Source organism: Oryzias latipes, chromosome 12 (assembly GCF_002234675.1).
Source record: "Oryzias latipes chromosome 12, ASM223467v1".
In the NCBI taxonomy this organism is placed as follows: Eukaryota; Metazoa; Chordata; class Actinopteri; order Beloniformes; family Adrianichthyidae; genus Oryzias; species Oryzias latipes.
In genome coordinates, this window is record NC_019870.2 from 22,095,623 (window position 1) to 22,114,932 (window position 19,310).

The window sequence follows — 19,310 nt, forward strand, 5'->3', positions numbered from 1 at the left end:
AGGAGGGGGATGGTGTGACGGTGTGGCACCGTCAGATGCCGAGGGGGGGCCACACCAGGTTTTATTGTTTGTGTATTGTTGTATTTTGTTATTTAATGATTGCTACCTGTGGTGCCACCTAGAGGGAATGGAGAGCAACGCCCCGTGGGCGTGGCATCCCATTTAAAGGTGAGCACTGCAGGTGGTGAAAGGAAGGAGTGAGAGTGTGCTGTGTGCTGCATGGCCCTGCGTGTAGCATCAGTGTCGGCAATAAAGAAAGATCCTCCTCACCTTGGCTCCTCTGCATCCTTTCTCGGCGGGACCCCGTCACACCCTGTTCTCTGGATTTTATATCATGTGGGAAATTCTTCTCCAGACAGACTGAAAACCAAATAAATATCTACTGTAATCTCACGACCATAGGACATACTGGGTTAGAGAGCGCTGCCTTAGTTATGGGTTATTTTTTTGTATTTGACACAAAAGGTTTTTAGGTCACACATATCAGTAAAACATGCATGCTAGTGTGTGTTTAAAAAGGCAGCGGGACCAAAACTGAGTTGGTTGCGATTTATTTTTTATTTTTTCAGTCATAAAACAGCATCCAATCCTTATCTTCTGTATCTGAAATGAACAGTTGGGCTAAGTTTTTTTCAAACACGCCAGGTTCACTTTAGTCATTCATTGTCAGAGTCCGTTGACATTCGGCTCCTCATTAATGATGCCAGAATTTGCAAAAGCTCGGACAACAGTGCAAGCAGACATATTAGCCCAAGCTTCTACAATCCATTCACAGATTGTGGCGTAACTCGCCCGACGCTGCCTCCCAGTCTTAGTGAAAATGTGTTTACCGTCCGTCAACCATCGCTCCCACGCCGTTCGCAACCTTAAGGCCCGTACACACCGGGACGAATATTCGCCAGGCGTTATTCGCCAGCGTTTTTCGCCACGTTTTTTGTGTTCACACCCAGGCGATTTTCGCTGACGATGAGTGGAGTGAACATGCAATTTCATTCCCTGACATTAGATGGCGCTTAATGTAAAACAGAAATACTCCTGTACACAAGGTGGCGCTGCGCAACTTTACGCTTCTTAAAGTCGCTTTTCACTCAGAAGAAGAGAGCAAGTATTTCCCGGGGGCAGTTGTTCTTTGTCTGCTACCGTGCGGGTGTTGGGAGTTCTGGCTGGCGCCTCTGCTGCGGCGGGGGTCTTGGTGTGGGGATGACTGGGCACTCTCCCTCCTTCTTCTCACATTCCATCATCCATTTTAGAAGAACATAAACACTCACTGGAGCACAGGTGTTAGCTCACCTTTGCACAAATAGTTCGCGTGATCGAATGAAATATTTCACACTAATTGGTTTGAAGGCATAGGTATGCGTGTGTGAACAATATTTTTACTGTGTACATGTTGATGTGAACATTTTTGGAGCCAACAGGTATGTTTATAACACTTGAGTGTGTGTGTGGACAGGCCCCACCCTTATAGACTTGCATTACATCTAAACATCAATGTAATGATTTTAACCATCCAGCAACTTGTTGCTTTATACTGCTTCATCGTCCCCCCCCCTTCTAAAGTCACCCTCCTATCCCCCCTCTCTAACATCCCTCTCTCTTCTGCCCTACTTTTCTTTTCCATCCGGTCCAACACAAAAGATTTTCAAATATGATTATAATATATGTCCAACAAAAGAGGCCATCAGCTCTCATCTGTTTGCCCAGCTGTTGGACAGGACAAGTTTTAAAAAAAAAAACGCTACCGCTACGGCTTCGGTGGGGGTCTTAGTGTGGGGTTGGCCGGGCACTCTCCCTCTTTTTACATTCCATTATCCACCTCAGTAGAACATAAAACACCCACCTGAGCGCTTCTGTGTGACAGAATGAAATGCCCCACATGACTTCTGTGGTTATCCTCCAGATTTCTTTAAGTCCCTTTTTCACCCTTTCTTTTGTGCCCTTACTCTTTCTCAAACATCCCTCCCTTCTTTCCTCTTCTCCTTTTCCAACAATTGTCTGACAAAAAAAAATATACGAACGTAATCAATATAAATAAAGTTTAGCCTAAACTAGGTTTATACAAATACACACCTTGTGTGTCAAAAGATCTACAACCCCTTGTTGTAACAGTAAAATATGTCCAACACAAGAGGCCTTTAGCTCCTATCTGAGTACTTAGCTGTTGGACAGATCAAGAAAAAAAAAGATTAAAAGCAATAAAAGGTCAGCTAAGCTTTAGTTGAAGTAGACACCTTTTTAAGGGGGAACTGAATTGGTAGCCGTTACAAATCAGGTAGCGATACCCCCCCACCCATGCTAATCCCAATTCTTTTATTTAGTTTTTTATTTATAAAGTTAATTTGTAACACAATTCCTCAATAAAAGCTTAAACCTTTGAAACACTTTCTAACAGATTCACCCAACCCCTCTTTTTGTGGTAGGGGTGTGTCCTTTCAACAAGTTCTCTTGATTGGCAATAGTGATTGCCACAGAAAAGCTTACTTGCAATAACTGCTTACTGACCTCATCTGGCTACAACATGGCAGCGTCTGTATAATGAAAAAATAGCCACTGAATTGACTTCATTTCGTTGGAGCTGGAAGTAAGGCATTTTCTATGGGTGATGTCACACTAGCTCGGTCCAGTTCCATTACACAGTCAATGGTCACCACTTTACAATTCTGTTCTGTCCTGCTTGAAGGTGCAGCTAAAAAATATGTTAATTCTCTTTCAAATTCTAAATCTGTTGTAATAGAGGGTTAAAATTCACTAGTGCATTTTGAGTTTCCTTTTAACCATTCAAATTAAGCTGATCACTGTTGAGTCATTCACAACTAATAGAGAGAGAAGCATTGGAGCTGCCCTACAGAAATCTGCTGGAGGTCATTGGTCTCTGACTCAACTAAGAAACATTTTCTTCATGAAGTCCTATCAGTTTCTAGCTTTGTAAACCATTGCAGTAATCGGTATGAGTGATCCTGGCAGTGGAGCTGCATATAATAGCCAGTTTATGTTAAGAAAGCTTTTTGATAGCGGGATTTTGTCACAGGATGCCAGAGATATTGAAACAAAAACACACCCAGTAAGTGTAACTACATCATTCAGCCGATGGCTTTTATCTTTTTTTTCCTCACTTCTCAGCAAAGATAAGCACTTCAGGGAATCACATGTATTTGCCATCATTTCCTGAAGTCAAGCTGTCAAGCTCACGGTGAGGCTCTCAGATAATGAACTCTTCCTTCTGCACCTTCCTTTGGGTGAAAATTTCAAAGTGCGTAATGCAATTCTAGAGGAATTAAAGGTTATATTCCGTTTGGATTTGAAGGTCTTCAAAATTTTTATTATTGTAATGAAAATGTACCGCATTTGAAATCATCACAACACTTTAAAGCTTCTCTTTGTCACTTAGTTGAAAAATTCTCACACTCACACCTGAGACCAAGAAAAACAACTAATCAGTGTGTTCTTAGTGATGTTTAACATATAATAGAAACATAATATTTATTTAAAGTATAGAAACGTATGTGCGGCTAGTGAGCTGCATACTTGGCTGGAGTTACTTTTGCTTGAATTTCCTTAGCAATGTGGCGTGAAGGTGATCAGTGTGTGGCTCTGTTGAATTGCAATGGAAGGTCAGGTTGCTCTGATGACTGCTTTCAGCCCTTTTGTGTTGTTAGCTTTGGCTTTTCATATGTGTCTTCACTAAACTAAATAGACTGCACAGAGTTTGGGTCTGGCGATTTTTCTGGCTAAACAATTACAGGGATACTAAGGGCCTTTGGAGCTAGTACCTTTGGAACCCACCCAGCTGGTCTTTTGGCGAAAGGAAAGCAGAAAGTGTTTTAACACTTCCTGACTGAGAAGTTTGCATGTTCTACCTGTTCATGCATGGTGCTCTGGTTTCCTCTTGAGCTACGTTCACACCGCCCTCGGCAACTCGTGTTGAAGCAACCACTTCTAATGAAAAGTCTATGTAAATATATATTTCTGGCTTCCATATTAAAATTTCTCATATTCTCACATTTTTATAACAATGTTTGGGCTGTTTGTATAAAACGTGTAACCACTGAACACATGTTGCCAGTTAAACCAGGTTGAACTTTGACCAATGAAGGACTGGGATTTGGAAGTGAGGTATGGATTTGGTTTATCTGGTTAACCCGGACACCAAGCGACGAGCCTGTCAACATCCGCATTTGTTTTTCAAATAACGATAAACCAAGTCACTCTCCTGACATTATATCCACCATTGGAAGGACGCTATAGTAAGTAACTGAGCCATTTCCATTTTGTGCCCAAACCGCAAGTTTTGCAACATTTAGACCAGTGTTTCTCAACCGCTGTGCCGTGGCACACTAGTGTGCCATGGGAGATGGTCAGGTGTGCCGTGGAAAATTACCCATACACTGATCTAAAAACATTTACCATCACCAGGATATCAGCTCTGTGTTCATCCAAACAGGCCCTGATAAAACATGGAAAAGTTAGGAATATGAAAGATCATAAAATACTTTTTCTTTGTGTTGATTTGATTCTTTTAAAGACACTTTGATAAGAATGACGGTACTGCAATTTAGCCGCAGCTTCAGTTGTTTTCGGAAAAGTCCCACCCCTCCGTCTCCACCAATCATTCTTGGAGGCTTAATCATACGTCATCAGTCTGACCAATCAGAAGTGGCTAAAGTCTTCACTTCCTTGTTCCGATTTAGCTCATAAAGTCTCTCAGTTCCGAGAAAAATACCAACTAAAGCTCGTCTTTAGCAGTGTAGCTTTCCGCAGAATCCGGTGTCAGACCGTGGAACAAGTGAACAAAACAATGCAGCTCAGAGAAGCAAGTGTGTCTGCGATCTGCGGCTGTTTCGCACAATATCTCCCATGATGCATTGGGTTAAAGTGAAGTTAAAGTTAAAGTGGGTTAAAGTGCATCTCAGAGCACAATGAATCTTCCCTGTTAAACGTTGTGAAACCACAACGAACAGATATCAAACAGTTTTTAAATCTTCTCGATGAAATCAGAGGTCAACAGTTTAGTTCTCCTTCAAGGTTTGTGTTTATTAACAGCCACACTTTTCTAATAACGTCTGGATTATTTTATATGTTAAACTGAAGAAGAAGTAAAATAACATTTAAGAAAAAGGATTAAGGTGAAGTGGCCAACAGACATAATTAAACTAAATTAAGTCGTCATTTTTCCGATCATTCCATTACCACATGAACGTAGCATTTCACTAAGTTTGTGTTTTTCCCTGAGGTACATCATAATTGGCACAAGTTAAATTGGCACTAAAACAAAAACACAAATCACAGTTTTGAAATAAAAATCCCAAAATGTTCCATTTTAAAATAGACTTTATAAATATATAGACTTTCAATCAAAATTGAAATATGTTTTTTCAGATTGCATGTTATTTCTTTCTCTTATGAGGTTGATTAAAAAAAAACACTTTGCACATATCATCCTGGTCCAGCCTTTCTGTCAATTTTTGGACCTTTCATGGCCAATGAGTCAAAATATTTGCCCATCCCTGGTCTAGGTTTTAATCTATCTTCTCTCAGAGGTAGCTAGAACAGGTTACAGGAACTCCTGTGATCCTAAAAAGAGGAAAGTAGAAATAGAAGATCAATAGAAGGATAGAATTAACTCTTTTACCCCAGAGCTTTAGCTCTAGTATTAACATTCTTTCGACAACTGTAACTCTTCCACCGTTTACGCAACTTACACAATATCAGTGGATTCTAAAGAGGGGAAAAGCAGCCTTGCGCTGATATGCTACACTGTACAGTGGTGAAGTGTCTATGTACTTGACATAAATCCTCTGATTCTGTTGCAAAAATAAAGCCTCTTTGAACCATGCATCATCCAACGCTTTTTTATAAATATGTGTTGCATATTGGTGCAAAGCAGATATGAAAAGCCACTTTTTTCTAAGTCACAATCGGCTGATTCACACTGATTAGGTAAACAGTCAGTGTTACGGTATGTCAATAAGCGCATGTTGTTTAAGTGAGCAGGACACATCTCTGTTGATAAATGGTTAAAGTCCCTGAAATGACATTTTTTATAAAAGAGATTCACATCTTTTTCTACTGAAATAATACATCAGCCACTCCTTTGGGCTAAAATACATCCCACTTTTTATCGGTAAATAGTTCTGATCTGTCTTGGAATTAGACATTGGTTGTACATTTTGTCCACTCAATAAAACTGAATGTTTTTTGTCTCAGATCTTAATGCCAGGATGCAGACCCCTTTTTATTCACAGGGGAATCCCTCTGACCTAAATTACTTTTTTTGAATGTATCCCTAAGAAAAAGATTTTTTACTGGCATCTTGCAGACTGTTCTTTACAGATTACAACCAAAGTGGGGTCATATTTAAAGAAACTGTGTAACAATTATTTTACACAATGACTTAAAGTAAAATAGGTTTTACTTAAAAATAAGTTTAAAAAATAAAAGAGGTTTATTTATTTATTCTATGTTTTTTTAAGTATACTTTTGTTCTTGGCATCCAAAGTCAGAAAGTAGATATTTATTAATAAATTATAAGCAGTCTTTGTGCTTTATTTCATTTTATCTAAAATGCCTCCTGCAGCCACGTAAGTCTAATCTGTTATTTATGGTGCAAACAAAATAATACATGCAGGTCTGCCTCATAAAACTCAAATTCTCCGAACAAAAAAAAATGCCAGCTTGTATACAGGGACTCACTGCGAGGAAGACATGATGAAAGCACAATACCAAAAAAAAGAGCAAGTAGAGCAGAACGTAAACGCTATTTTTAAATGTTGATTGCTCATTGCAGGTCAAGGGGAAGACGGTACATTGTGTAAAAAAGAAAGTGCCAAAGGGAACAAGAAAAGGGCTCCATGTGGACCTCCGATCATGAATGAATTTGACAAAAGCTGGATCCAAAGTGAGATGGGACACAGATACTCAAGTGCATGGACATCTTCTCATCCCCGAGGAGCTTCATTACTATTAGTGGATATGAGGCCATCAAACTCTTTGCCTGGCTTAAAGTAGCTGTGGGGGAGGGAAACAGATTCCAGAGGAAAAAAATAAAAAGTCATCCTTTGTAGGGAATTTCCTGTCTCACTTTGCTATCGCACTGCTTTAAAGGTCACTAAGAATCAGACACTGCATACCTACCATGCCTCCTGACCTGGCCAATCAAATATTAGCCACAGGCTTTTCCGCACACTGAGACGGTGTGGGCTGGGTGCAATCAGCTGAAAGAGGCTGACCCCTCATCCACACGGCATATTTTTTAACCTTTTGGATTTGGTGAGTTTTTGCTCTGGAAAAGTTGCTACACCGTCAAAGCAGAGTAGGTCAGTGGACCTTAATTTGATTTCCATCAAAATATTCAAGATTGTTAACTTTGCGTTTTCTGTAAAAGTTTTGATTAGGGTATTTTCCGCACGATAAGGCACACTTAAAAGGCTTATTATAGTTTTTTTTTTTTAATGACTGAACTTTATAATCTGGATTGGGTTGTTTATGGATCAATTCATATTGTACTTCCTGATGTTGAAGCGATTTTGAGAGGTAGGCAGCACTCGGTCAAAATATGTGGCTGAGTGTAATGGTGAATATGCCAATGCAGCTAACGTGTAGCGGTGTCGGGCTGCTTTTTTTAAGTGTTACTAGAAAGGTTGGGAGTTAGCATAGTCATCGTAACGTTTGTTTTAGCAGTACCAGTCAGTTTTTTTGTAGATGTTGCAAACGATATTAGGGGGTTATTGTGAAAATGCTAACCCAGAACATGTTGCTGTCTCAGACTGCTTTTTTTTTTTTTTTTCCGTGCTACTAACAAGGTTAGCAGCGTCATGGTTATGTTTGTTTTAGTGGTATCAGTCTGTTTTTTATGTGTCACAAACAAGGTGACTGACTGACTGACTTATTCCTGACTCTATTGACTTGTTTAATGCGCCTTATATTTCTGTGCGTGTTATATACAGTATAACACAAGTTCAAAATTAGACCATTCATTGATGGTGCACCGTATAATCCGGTGAAACCAATTGTACACACTGTAAATATTTTCAATCTGTAGATCTTATTTACATTCCTTTGAGACAGATATTGAGCTTCTCCATCTCCCACGGCATTCTGGAAAAATATAGCTACATCTTACAACAATTAAAGTTAAAACGACGTCACCTGACTATGAATTTAAATGTTTGACATAAATACAAGAAAATCTTTCAGACGTTTGTACAGATGTTAGTCTGCATGATCACTGGCAGAAAAGTAAGAGATAGCAGGACCTTTGTCCTAAAACTGCTGATAGCGGGACTGTGAGGGGACCTGACATGTTCCTCAAAGGCAGTTATGTCATGATGTGTGCATGTAAAGTGACAGCGGGCTGAAGCAGATAGAACTCTGTTTGGTATACACACAGTTTTATACACTCTGTTTTATCTGTGTTTAGAGGCACACTGGTCAAAATTTTAGTCTTGTCTGCCAAAAGTTCCAACATTAACAGAAACCTAAAAATTTGTGCTATCATAAGGCTGCATATGTTCCTTTAAAGACCCACCCCGATGAAACGTGTGTTTTTAGCATGTTCTAGTAACATTTTTCTGATTAAGCTCAAAGTTGTATTTCTGAGTTTTTCATTATTCAAAATGTTGTGAATCGGCACGAGACCAAAAATTCCATTTGAAAATAAGCTTATTTATGGTGTAAAAAAAGACGCTTAAGCTCTCTGCTCTCCTTATAAACAAAGTTCTCAGCAAATAAGAGAGGAAGGGGGGCGGGGTTGCCCATGCAGTACCGTCCACAATTTAGAGGTAAATTTCTAATGAACTCTGTTGCTCTGCAAAATCTATGTCCTAGAAAACGACTATTTTATTTTTATTTTGGCTAAAAACAGCATAAAAGAAAAGACTTAAATTAGTCGCTTATCTTGACAGGCATAACATGCTTTTATTTTTACATCTGCAGCACCTGTGGAGCCCTTCTGTTAGCTTCGATTAAAAGAAGATTTTAAGAAGGGTGGGTGCTTGGGTTCGAAGAATGTCAAGGTGGACCAAATAAAATGCACTTTATAAAACAAACGTTTCCTGTACTTAAAAATAAAGAGATCCAGAGATATTCCAATGTTTAGCCCCAATTTTAAAAAGGCCTTGTTTAATAAATTATAATAATTTAGCAACTAAAATATAAATAATTCCCCAACAAAAATATAAACACAAAATATTCTCTTTTTTTAGACTATGTGTAAACAAAATAAAACACTGGTTTCTTACCCAAATTACAAAATAAATCTCACACAATGAAAGTTTCCCGGATATTACCACCTTAGTTTATAAAAAAGACAATTAACAGAAGTTAAAGCATTAAAACACTGAATATTTTAAATCTTTTCAGATCTTTTCTTATGCACGTGCGCTCACACACACACACAGTCCAGTTTACTCAGGGTACTGGCACCTTAAAAGCGGGAGAAAAAATATAAAATAAAAACGTTGCAGGCCTGTTGTTGCTCTTGCAAAACATTGAGTGTGTTGCAATGATCCAGACAGATGCAGCAAGAAAAGAAAAATTGACTACTCCGCTTCGATGCAACCCACCGTGATGCACATTAGCTTTGTAGCCGCCACTCCCGAGTCCCGCTCTGAGTCTGTCCTTTCCCATCCAGAAAACAGCTATCCGGCTTTCAAACTCATTCGCAGTTTCTCTTCTCACGAATCCGAGATAATTTTCTCAACTCCTCATTCAAAATGTGTCATTCTGGCCACCTGTTTGTCTCTTTAAAAGACTCGAAGCCTTCTCTCCTCCCGCATGTCAAAAGTCACCATGTGCTCTGGTCTCAAACTTTCTGTCTGACTCCCCCCTTCTTCCTCACCTGTCCCCGCCCTCTCAGGTATCAGGAACCAATCACAGTTGGCTAGATAAAGGGACTTCCAAATTAACCAATTAATATAATCATAAAAGGAAATAAACCAAATAAGATGACCCCCCCTTTTTTTTAACTTGTGCTTCTACTATATAACAAAATCATATAAACTCAATCGCTATTATTTACTCGAAATAACGAAAATCTTGTAAAATAATCTTCTACTTTATTTATTTATGTTTTTTTTCCAATAAAATTAGCACAGGACTACACGTCAAACAGACTTGACTGTGACTATTAACAGGAGTTGCACGTGCAACAGTGATTGTCAAAAGAAGGTTTCCTCTCTTTTAACTTAGCATTTTTCTCTAGTGTGTCTCTAAAACCTCACTTTTAGTCTTCTTACAGAACTATTGTTAGCGCCATAAGATTTTTTTTTTAGAATGCATTGTTTTATTATTTATATTTTCTTTTCACATTTTGAAATGTAAGGTTTTATGTGCTGAAGGAAGGAAAATAACTTTAACGCTAATCGTCTTTGCTTTTTGTTTTACATGTTCTAATGGTATTTTTTTCATGATGGATTTATACAAAAAAAAAGCCGGAATCCCCTGTGGCGTTGGGGGGATTCCGGCTGCCGCTGCTGCTGCAGCGGGGGTCTTGGGGTGGGGATGGCTGGGCACTCTCCTTCCTTCTTTTCACATTCCACCATCCATTTTAGAAGAACATAAACACTCACCTGAGCACAGGTGTTAGCTCACCTTTGCACTAACAGTTTGCATGATTGAATGACTGAAATATTTCACACTAGTTGGTTTTAAGGCATAAGTATGCGTGTGAATACTATCTGTTTTGTGTACATGTCGACATGTGGACATTTTTGCAGCTAGCAGGTGTGCTGATAACATTTGAGTTTGTGTGCGGACAGGCCCTGCCCTTTTTGTACTACATTTGAACCTTACCGTAATGATAAACAACCAGTAAACTTGTTGCTTTATGATGCTTCATGGTCTTATCCCCCCTCCCCTCCTGTTATCATCCTCCTACCCCCCCCCCTCTCTCTAACATCCCTGTCTCTTCTTCCCTTTTTTCATTTTCCGTCCGGTCCAACACCCAAGATTTTCAAACATGGTTGAAATTAATAAAGTACCTCAATTACAAAAGGGGTTTATTCAGACATACCTTTGAAGATTAATAACCCCTATTGTTAAAGTAAAATATGTCCAACACAAGAGGCCCTCAGCTCTCATCTGCCTGCCAAGCTGTTGGACAGGACAAGTTAAAAAAAAAAAAAAAAAGATTTATCTATTCTCCTTTTTTTTTTGTCTTTGTATTGCTCCTGACATTGAGTTGGAGGTGTGTTCTAGGTAGGATCAACTCCACAGCTGCAGGGGACAGTATAGAGAGAATGTGAGTCCTACCCCATCAGGTGGGTGGAGGTAGGAAGAAGTATTAAATTAGGTGACAGTTTGCAGGTGAGGGTTTGTCCCGAGAGACAAACATTTTAACGCTTGAATGACATCAATGGTATGTTTAATTCAATTTGATATTGTATATTCTGATATTTGTGTGAACAGTATATTCAACAAGTAAAAAAGTTTAACTGCACAATGCCAAAGTTTAAAATAATAGTATTATCTTAACATACATTTCTGATATCTGTTTAGTTATGTTAGGTTTATTTTAAGGTTATCAAGCTCTCATGTATTCTTGGTGGAAAATAAAAGAAGTGAAATGGGTGGAGTTGTCCAACGTCCTCTGTTGTCTCATGAGCCTAGTCGAGTTATGCCGGCATTAGAAATGAGAAAAAAAAACTCGACAAACAGTCTGGCTAAAATCTCAGAGGGGAATTTCCAATGAACTCCTGCCACTCGGCAGACACTATGTCCTAGAAAACGCCACAGGTTTTCTGATTTTGCCTGACGTAAATGTAATAAAAAAAATAAAAAAAAAACACTGGGAATGCTTTTTCAATAGATAAAAGATGATGAGAGTGAAATTTTTAGTAATTATTCTTTTCAACTCATCTTTTGATTTGAGTATATCCACTCCATGTCTGAAAAAAATGTAGTTTAGATTACATATGAGCACTACCTTTGTCTTTCAGGTTTCTAAAACCCTATTTGTCCACAGAGAAGGACAATCTCCCCATGCCGCATCATCACAACGGGATGTTCTTAAGATGCTCTTCATGGATTGTGTTGTTATTTGGAGGAAACCCCTATAAATGGAAACAGAGGCCCTCACACCCAGCTGAGAGTGATTTTGGTTTCACTCCTTGGACATGATTGCAGCATTTCAGGTTTTGAAAGGTTTGTTGGTGTTTTTCAATCTGTTTGTGTGAGAACATTGTTGTCCATCATCTTGGCCTCGCAAATCCTGTAGTTATTTTAATGACATCAAATGTAGCTAAAAAAAACCCTACAAATTAAAAGCTTCTTCATTTAAAAAAATGGACATTAAGAATGTGGGATAAAAAGAAATCAATGCAACCGTTTAAAAAGTCCCCGACAAATTCAGTCGAAAGAAAAAGAAGCACATTTTCATTATACCTCTGGGTTTCAATATATAAATAAATAAAACAATATCACCCTGGAAAACCAAACACCCTGGCTGCCTGTTGGACCATTTGCTCCCAGTGTTGATTGTTCAGTGAAGATCAGCATAAATAAACTGAGATGAAGCTCGATGCCAAGATCAGAACAAATAATCCTGTTGGCTGCATTCTCAGAGGGTTATCGCTCTGGCTTCTCCGCAGGTCTCGGATTTTCGACAGCGTTTGAAAAAAGCGTTGTCGTTTGGGTGAGTAATTAAAAATGCTAAACAAAATTGTTCGCTCCGAGTTGTTTAAAAATGAAACAAAACACACAGGACTTGCCACCCTTATATTTTTATTTTTGATATCATCAAAATTTTTACAAAACATTTTCTGACAATTATATAATCAAAGAAGAGCGATATTTTTGCGCTTGGACCAGGTCTCCACAAAAATGCTTTAGGTCTGAACACAGTAAAAAGAACAAAAAAAAAACATTCAAAAAGAAAAAAAAAACAGAAAACAAAACAACAATGCAGCAGATATTTACATCCTACAGAGATCAGATCTGCAGGAATGAGGATGATCAGTTTGACAGTCGGGGATGGGGTGGATAAACTTGAAAAAAAAAAGAGGTTTGGGGACATTTGAACATGCAAAGTAACAAAGACTAATTTTTATATTGCTTTTTTTCAGGTATTCTTTACTTACTCTTTATGGCACTCATAACAACTGGAAAAAAAAATCAGCCCATTTAAAGAAAAATCTTCCATTCTTCTACGCTTACATAAAATCCAATTAGGGCCGTGTAAACGGGCTTTGTCAGACAAACGAAGAAGTGTGTTTCCCCGACAGAGGTTAATGACCATGCCTTCCTATCCTGTGCCACCACTGACATGAGCAATTGCAGAAAAACAGAGTGGGGACAATGCGGGTCGAAGGTTAAAGACTTCCTGCTAATGTGAAACAGCGTGGAACAATAACAATCAATGGGGAACGGGCTGGCCTGAACATCTGTAATGGTGACACTGGTTCAGAGGAGGTAGAGGAGCAGGAGATGTTGTAATGTAGATTTGTGCACACAAACACATGCCATCTGGGTGCATGCAGGGTTCTTCAATCTGTAACAATAATTCCAGTCTGTCTTTAGCAATGGAAAGTGGTGAATTGTGACTAATCAAACCTGTACAAACACTACAGACATACTTATAATAACAGAAACTAAAAGTGGGATGTGGAGGAGGAAGAATATTTCCAGTATTTTTTCCTTTTTATCTCTATTATGTTGTAGTTGCTGACCGAAGAGCCATGACTGGGAGCTGTGAGGACATACTACCTCCTGATAAGACACAGATGTATGGCAGAGGAGAGAAAGCTGCAAATCCACGTTTGGCTTTGAATTAATATTTCAAATCTGGTTATCAGGTAATGGATTACTGTCTGCAGAACCATCACAGATGGCCTTGGGTGAACTGGGATGGATGCGTGTGTCAGAATCAGCAGTATTTTATTATCATCTATCAAGCTGTGCGCACTGCCACACTTTCTTTGCTTTTTTTATTTTTATTTATTAAACTTGTCTGTGTTTATGCATTTATGCCTGATTGTTTATGCAGCAGAAGACTGACGAGTCAAAGCGGAGCCTTGGCAAGGTTGCATCTTCGTATGAGAGCATGCATAATACATATGACGACACAGAAAACTTAAACGTGTCTTGTCCACGCTGGAAGCCACATGGGGCTTAATATGACACCTATGTGTGGGTCTTGCATGTATTTGAGGCTGTCTGAAGCTGTCTTAATAATAAATGTGGAAATACACTCACCAGCCACTCTATTGGGGACATCTTGCTAGTACTGATTTGGACCCCCTCTTCCTTCCGAACTGCCTTAAACCTGGTGGCATAAATTCACCAAAGTACTGGAAACTTTTCTCAGAGTTTGGTCGATATTGACATGATGGCATTATGCCAGGGGTTGGCAACCTGTACCTCTCAAAGAGCCATTTTGATCGGTTTCCAACTGAGATGAAAGCACAGGGAGCAACAAGTGTAGGGGTGTTAGAAACATTTTTTTTTTTTTGCCGATATTTCGCAATAGTTCATTTGGTAATACTTGCATTGATTCAAAATGTTGTCAGGATATTTATTCAATTATTTATTTTACTTATTTATATTCTTTATGAGCGTGATGTTTGCTTTGATCTTTTGTCCATTTTCCACAACCTTGAATAGACTTTTCCGTCTTTCAAAACAAATTCACTTTGATGCAGACTCATTTCTATTTTTTCTTCTTTAAATCCAGTAAACCCAATAAATTATATCAATTTTATGGGTAACTATTTTTATCAGGCAACAATTGTTAGTTTGTTGCGCGTCTGGAATAATAAGCGGTGAGTCTAAGCCCCGCCCCCGCCTCTCAACCTGTTCGTTGTTTTCCCCCGCTTGCACGCTGGAGGGGGGCTCCAGCGTGTTCTACACAGACAGCGGTCTGCGGTCATAGAAGCAACAAGGTGACAGGATATTAGGGGCGCCCTAACACAAATTTTATTAGTTTTATGTGGAAATTGGTGGTTATAGGCTAGGGGGGAAAAAAGGCTTTTTTTATGTGTCCGCTACGAGATCACCACTGACTGTCTTTCCCAGAAAACTTTCCATCCCATAGCAGACTCTGGTCGGCATTCACAGCTGCAGACACGCCCCCTCCGCATTCACGCTGCTCTCTTCGTCCTGCCAGCTCACACTACCTGACGGTGTTAAAGGCACCACGACAATCTTAGAACATGATAGCTATTTTACCAAGCCCCATAGAGCCGCAGCACAGGGAGGAAAGAGCCGCATGCGGCTCCGGAGCCGCCGGTTGCTGACCACTGTATTATGCAGTGGCTGCAGATTTGTCCATCCATGATGCAAATCTCCCGTTCTTCCACATCCCAAAGGTGCTCTATTGGGTACACATATGGTGACTGTGGAGACCGTTTGAGCCTTACTGGAAGTAGCCATCAGTAGATGGGTTAACTCTGATAATAAAGGGATGGACGTGGTCAGCAACAATACTCAGGCTGTGGCGTTGTAACAAAGCTCTATTGGTACTAAGGGGTCCAAAGTTTGACAAAAAAGATCCCCAACACCCCTCCACCACCAGCCTGAACTGTTATTACAAGGATCCATGCCTTCATGTTGTTGACACCAAATTCTGATCCTACCATCTGAATGTGGCAGCAGAAATGGAGACTCAGACCAGAAAACGTTTATCCAATTTTCTATTGTCCAGTTTTGCTAAGTCTGTGTGAATTGTAACCTCAGTTTCCTGTTCTTGGCTGACAGGAGTGGCACCTGGTGTGGTCTTCTGCAGCCCATCTTCCTCAAGGTTGGACGTGTTGAGCATTCACAGATGCTCTTCAGCAGACCTCGGTTGTAACCAGGGGTTATTTGAGTTACTGTTGCCTTTCTATAAGCTGAAAACAGTCTGGCCATCCTCCTCTAAACTCTGGTTTCAACAAGACATTTCCACCCACAGAACGGCAGTTCACTAGATTCTCTCTTTCGGACCAATCTCTGTAAACCCTAAAGATGGTTGAGGGTGAAAATCCCAGTAGATCAGCAGTTTCTGAAATACTCTGAAATACCAGCTCATCTGGCAACCAACAGCCATGCCATGTTCAAAGTCACTTAAATCACCTTTTTTATCTATTCTGATGCTCTGTTTGAACTGCAGCAGATGGTCTTGACCATGTCTACATGCCTAAATGCACTGAGTTTCTGCCATGGGATTGGCTGATTAGACATTTTCATTAATGAGCATTTGGAAAGGTGTGCCTAAACCAGCCCGAGCCTTTTTGTAAAAAGGCTGCAAGCTTTCACTACGGCAGAATAAAGTTTCCTCGCACGCACCTATTTGTCCCTCTATATTTTTGCCTTGTCTTTTCATCCGTTCTGCCAAGCCTCACCCCCTCAGTGATGCACATTTAGCTTTCCCTCTCAGTGTAAATAAAGTAAAAAAGCAACTTTTTACTGCCATTCTTCAGACCTTTATTCAGTCCACCCACAGCAAAAACAAAAAGAGGCAAAAATCAAAAATGAGAAACAGAAGACTAAGGAGAGGAGGAGGGGGGTTAAAGAGCTTTGGGTGTACAAAACCATAAACAAACAAATCATAAGGGAAAAAGTGAAAAAAATAATAATAACAGGCCTGTTGGCATAGCAGAGTTAGTGCAGACGGTCCTGGAGTTCAGCTCAAACGTGCATCATTAAGACAAGCACTTGTGCCTTCCAGTTCTCTCATGGCAAAAAGAAAGGGACAAAAGACTAAATAATTACTGGCAACAGGATTCAAGCATTCTGCTGCACAAGTCCAATTTTATCATGAAGGTGGTCGTGATTAATGGATTGTTGATTAGTGAGGGATTTAATCATGATCGTTCCAAGATTTTATTAGCATTTTTTAATTACACACCACATCCAGACTTGCTTTGATCTCTGTGTTCAGACTGAATTGAAGCATTATCATTCTTATGAAACCTGATGTAGAAAAAACCCGTGAGGTGCCAAGCTGGGCCCCACCGCAAATTTAATAGCGCCAGGAAATACTGCTTTATGCGGGGCGAAAAAGGGGAACGGGTTAGCCACTAAAAGGAGCAAAGCCCACAACGCGTGCTGCCGGTTCTAGGGCAGTCTGGATGGAAAAATATCGCTCCTATTGTTTGTATCTGGCTCAGTGTTCCTCCCAGACTGGTCAAGGTTTCTCAACATATTAGCATGCGGACAAAAATAGAACATCATTAAACAGGTTCACCTGAGTCACTAAGCGGCAGACATGGATTCAGGCCAAGGAGTTATCGGGGTGATACAGAGCAAGGCAAGACATTACATGAATAGAATCCAGAGCTCCCATTATAAAACATTGGCACAGATGCCATGACAAAGTAAACTCAACCAGCACTATTAAGCAACCGTACTGAGCAAATCAACTGCTTTTTTATGCAATGTCCTGTACACAAAGTGACCTAAACCCTTCTTATTTGTGAGACCACGGAATGGTGTTGCATCACTTGTTGCTTGGGTCAGATTTTTGGTGAAATGCTTAACTAAATCTTGGCACATAAAATAAAAACATCTTGGTAAATAAGAAAAGCACACTTCAAGTCCTTGCATAAACCTTCAAATGGCAAATTGAGAAATGGTGTGGAATGGAACGAACAAGAAAAATAACAAGACCACCACCGGAACAGGAAAAACAAAATGGCGCTGTGAGGTTTGGCGCTCTGAGAGCATCACATTAACAAGGCTACCAATCACTCCTTCATTATGGGTGAACTAAACCTCAGTAACACCAGTTGTGATTTCAAAGGTGGAGCTGTGAAGGTGGAGCATATAGAAAAATATTCATCATTGAAACAACAAGAGCATTACAATAGGAACCTCACCAAGTCATCTTAATAATATATTCCCACTGGAAAGTGAATAAGGCTCCTCTTCTGTTGACAATGTCTTTGTTTTAGAAGAAGCGAAGTCCGTACTTCTTTCTCTCCTCTTTAAAGATTTATTATTTACAGGATAAATAAGTTCCATTTGATTTAGTCTGTAAGTCTTATAGAATTTTTTGACATCATCTTGAACACCTCGAAACAGTTCCTTCTTTTTCGTCCTAAACTGAAAAAGAAAAAACTAAATTAATCGAATTTTGAGGATGCATCCACTTTTGAAAGCTGCAGGTTTCCTCGGCAGATCTGTGGGAGGGACCCCCCGCCCTCCGGTGTCTGCAGATGTGTAAAAAAAAAAACCTCTATACACTGCTTTTGTGAAGCTACAGCAGATATCTGACAGGTCATAACTGTTGCATTAGAGGTCAGTCACAGTTTCAACTGTGTGGACAATGGGTTACTGGAACCAGTGCTGCCGGCACGCTTCCGGGGGGAGTGTCTGGCAATATCCCTGGTACCATCATACTCTGGTCAAAGAGAAGTCATCGGGCTGGTTCTACATGCCCCCACTCTGCATCATTGTTCTCTGTGACGGAGGCGCTCTGACTGAACGTTTCCTGGTCCAGAAACGGCGCTCTTCAGTCCGTTGATAAAATGCAAACATTGACTCAACAATGTTTCCACGGGCTGTTTGGGGCAGTGAGTGTGGCATTATTCATTTCAGCTTAACTTTTCCGCAATATGTACAATGCTTTTATTCTACTGCACTTATTGTCACCAAAGTTCCCATGGTTGCCTACAGAATGACGAATCAACCTGCTGGACTAAAACTCTCAGGGTGTTTCTTGATTTTTGTTCATGAATCTTTGCATAAAACATATTGACCTGGTGCTTGGAGGATGCTATGATTACAAAAATTCGATCATTTTTCAAATCAAAAGAAACTGGAGAGTACCACTCGTTTAGACGATCCCAGCTCATCTAGAATCAGCAAAGGCTTTGGTGGTAACTGTAAGCTAGAGGAGCCTTCGTGTCTGTGCAATAAAGAAATTCATCAATAAACTCTTTGGTTTAACATGCACATTAATGGAAATCAGAACTTAATACCACATTTACGAAAACAAAACAAAAAGAATCTAGGTTTGACTATTTTTGCAAAAAGGATTCTGGATCTTCCCTTTTTGTCACGAGCGAGTGACTTGCATCTTTTTTGAATAATCACAGTAAGAAGAAGCTTTGTGTTTTTTAAACAACAGCTGGTTCTGCCCCTCACATTTTGTGTTTTTTCTCTGATTGCGACGTGTTTATTCCACTTTCCCTTTCACACCTGAAAGCCAAGCTAACTGCTGCTGGGAACAGGTATACCGTTATGCTGACACGATAGATGATGAACGTCACATCTGGGAACGAGGCGCTGCCTTCCTGCTGATCTGCCTCCTAAAAGTCAGTAGTAAAGGGTTTTTTAATGAGGTGCTCTTGGAAAAGAAAATCGAACTGATGAACAGAGATGTCTCATCATGCTGTATT

The 19,310-nt window shown here is 39.8% G+C and overlaps 1 long non-coding RNA gene across 4 annotated transcripts; it reads left to right on the top strand.

Moving 5' to 3' along the window:
- Positions 1-6,725: 6,725 nt before the first annotated feature.
- On the top strand, positions 6,726-14,070 carry LOC105355285. 4 transcript variants are annotated; one of them, XR_002291375.2, is made up of 4 exons: positions 6,726-7,313; positions 11,960-12,138; positions 12,585-12,628; positions 13,654-14,070. It is a non-coding gene; the product is annotated as an uncharacterized LOC105355285 (long non-coding RNA). The 4 variants fall into 4 exon arrangements; XR_002291373.2 differs by lacking the exon at positions 12,585-12,628 and having other exon boundaries at positions 6,737-7,266; XR_002291372.2 differs by lacking the exon at positions 12,585-12,628 and having other exon boundaries at positions 6,742-7,313.
- Positions 14,071-19,310: the final 5,240 nt, after the last annotated feature.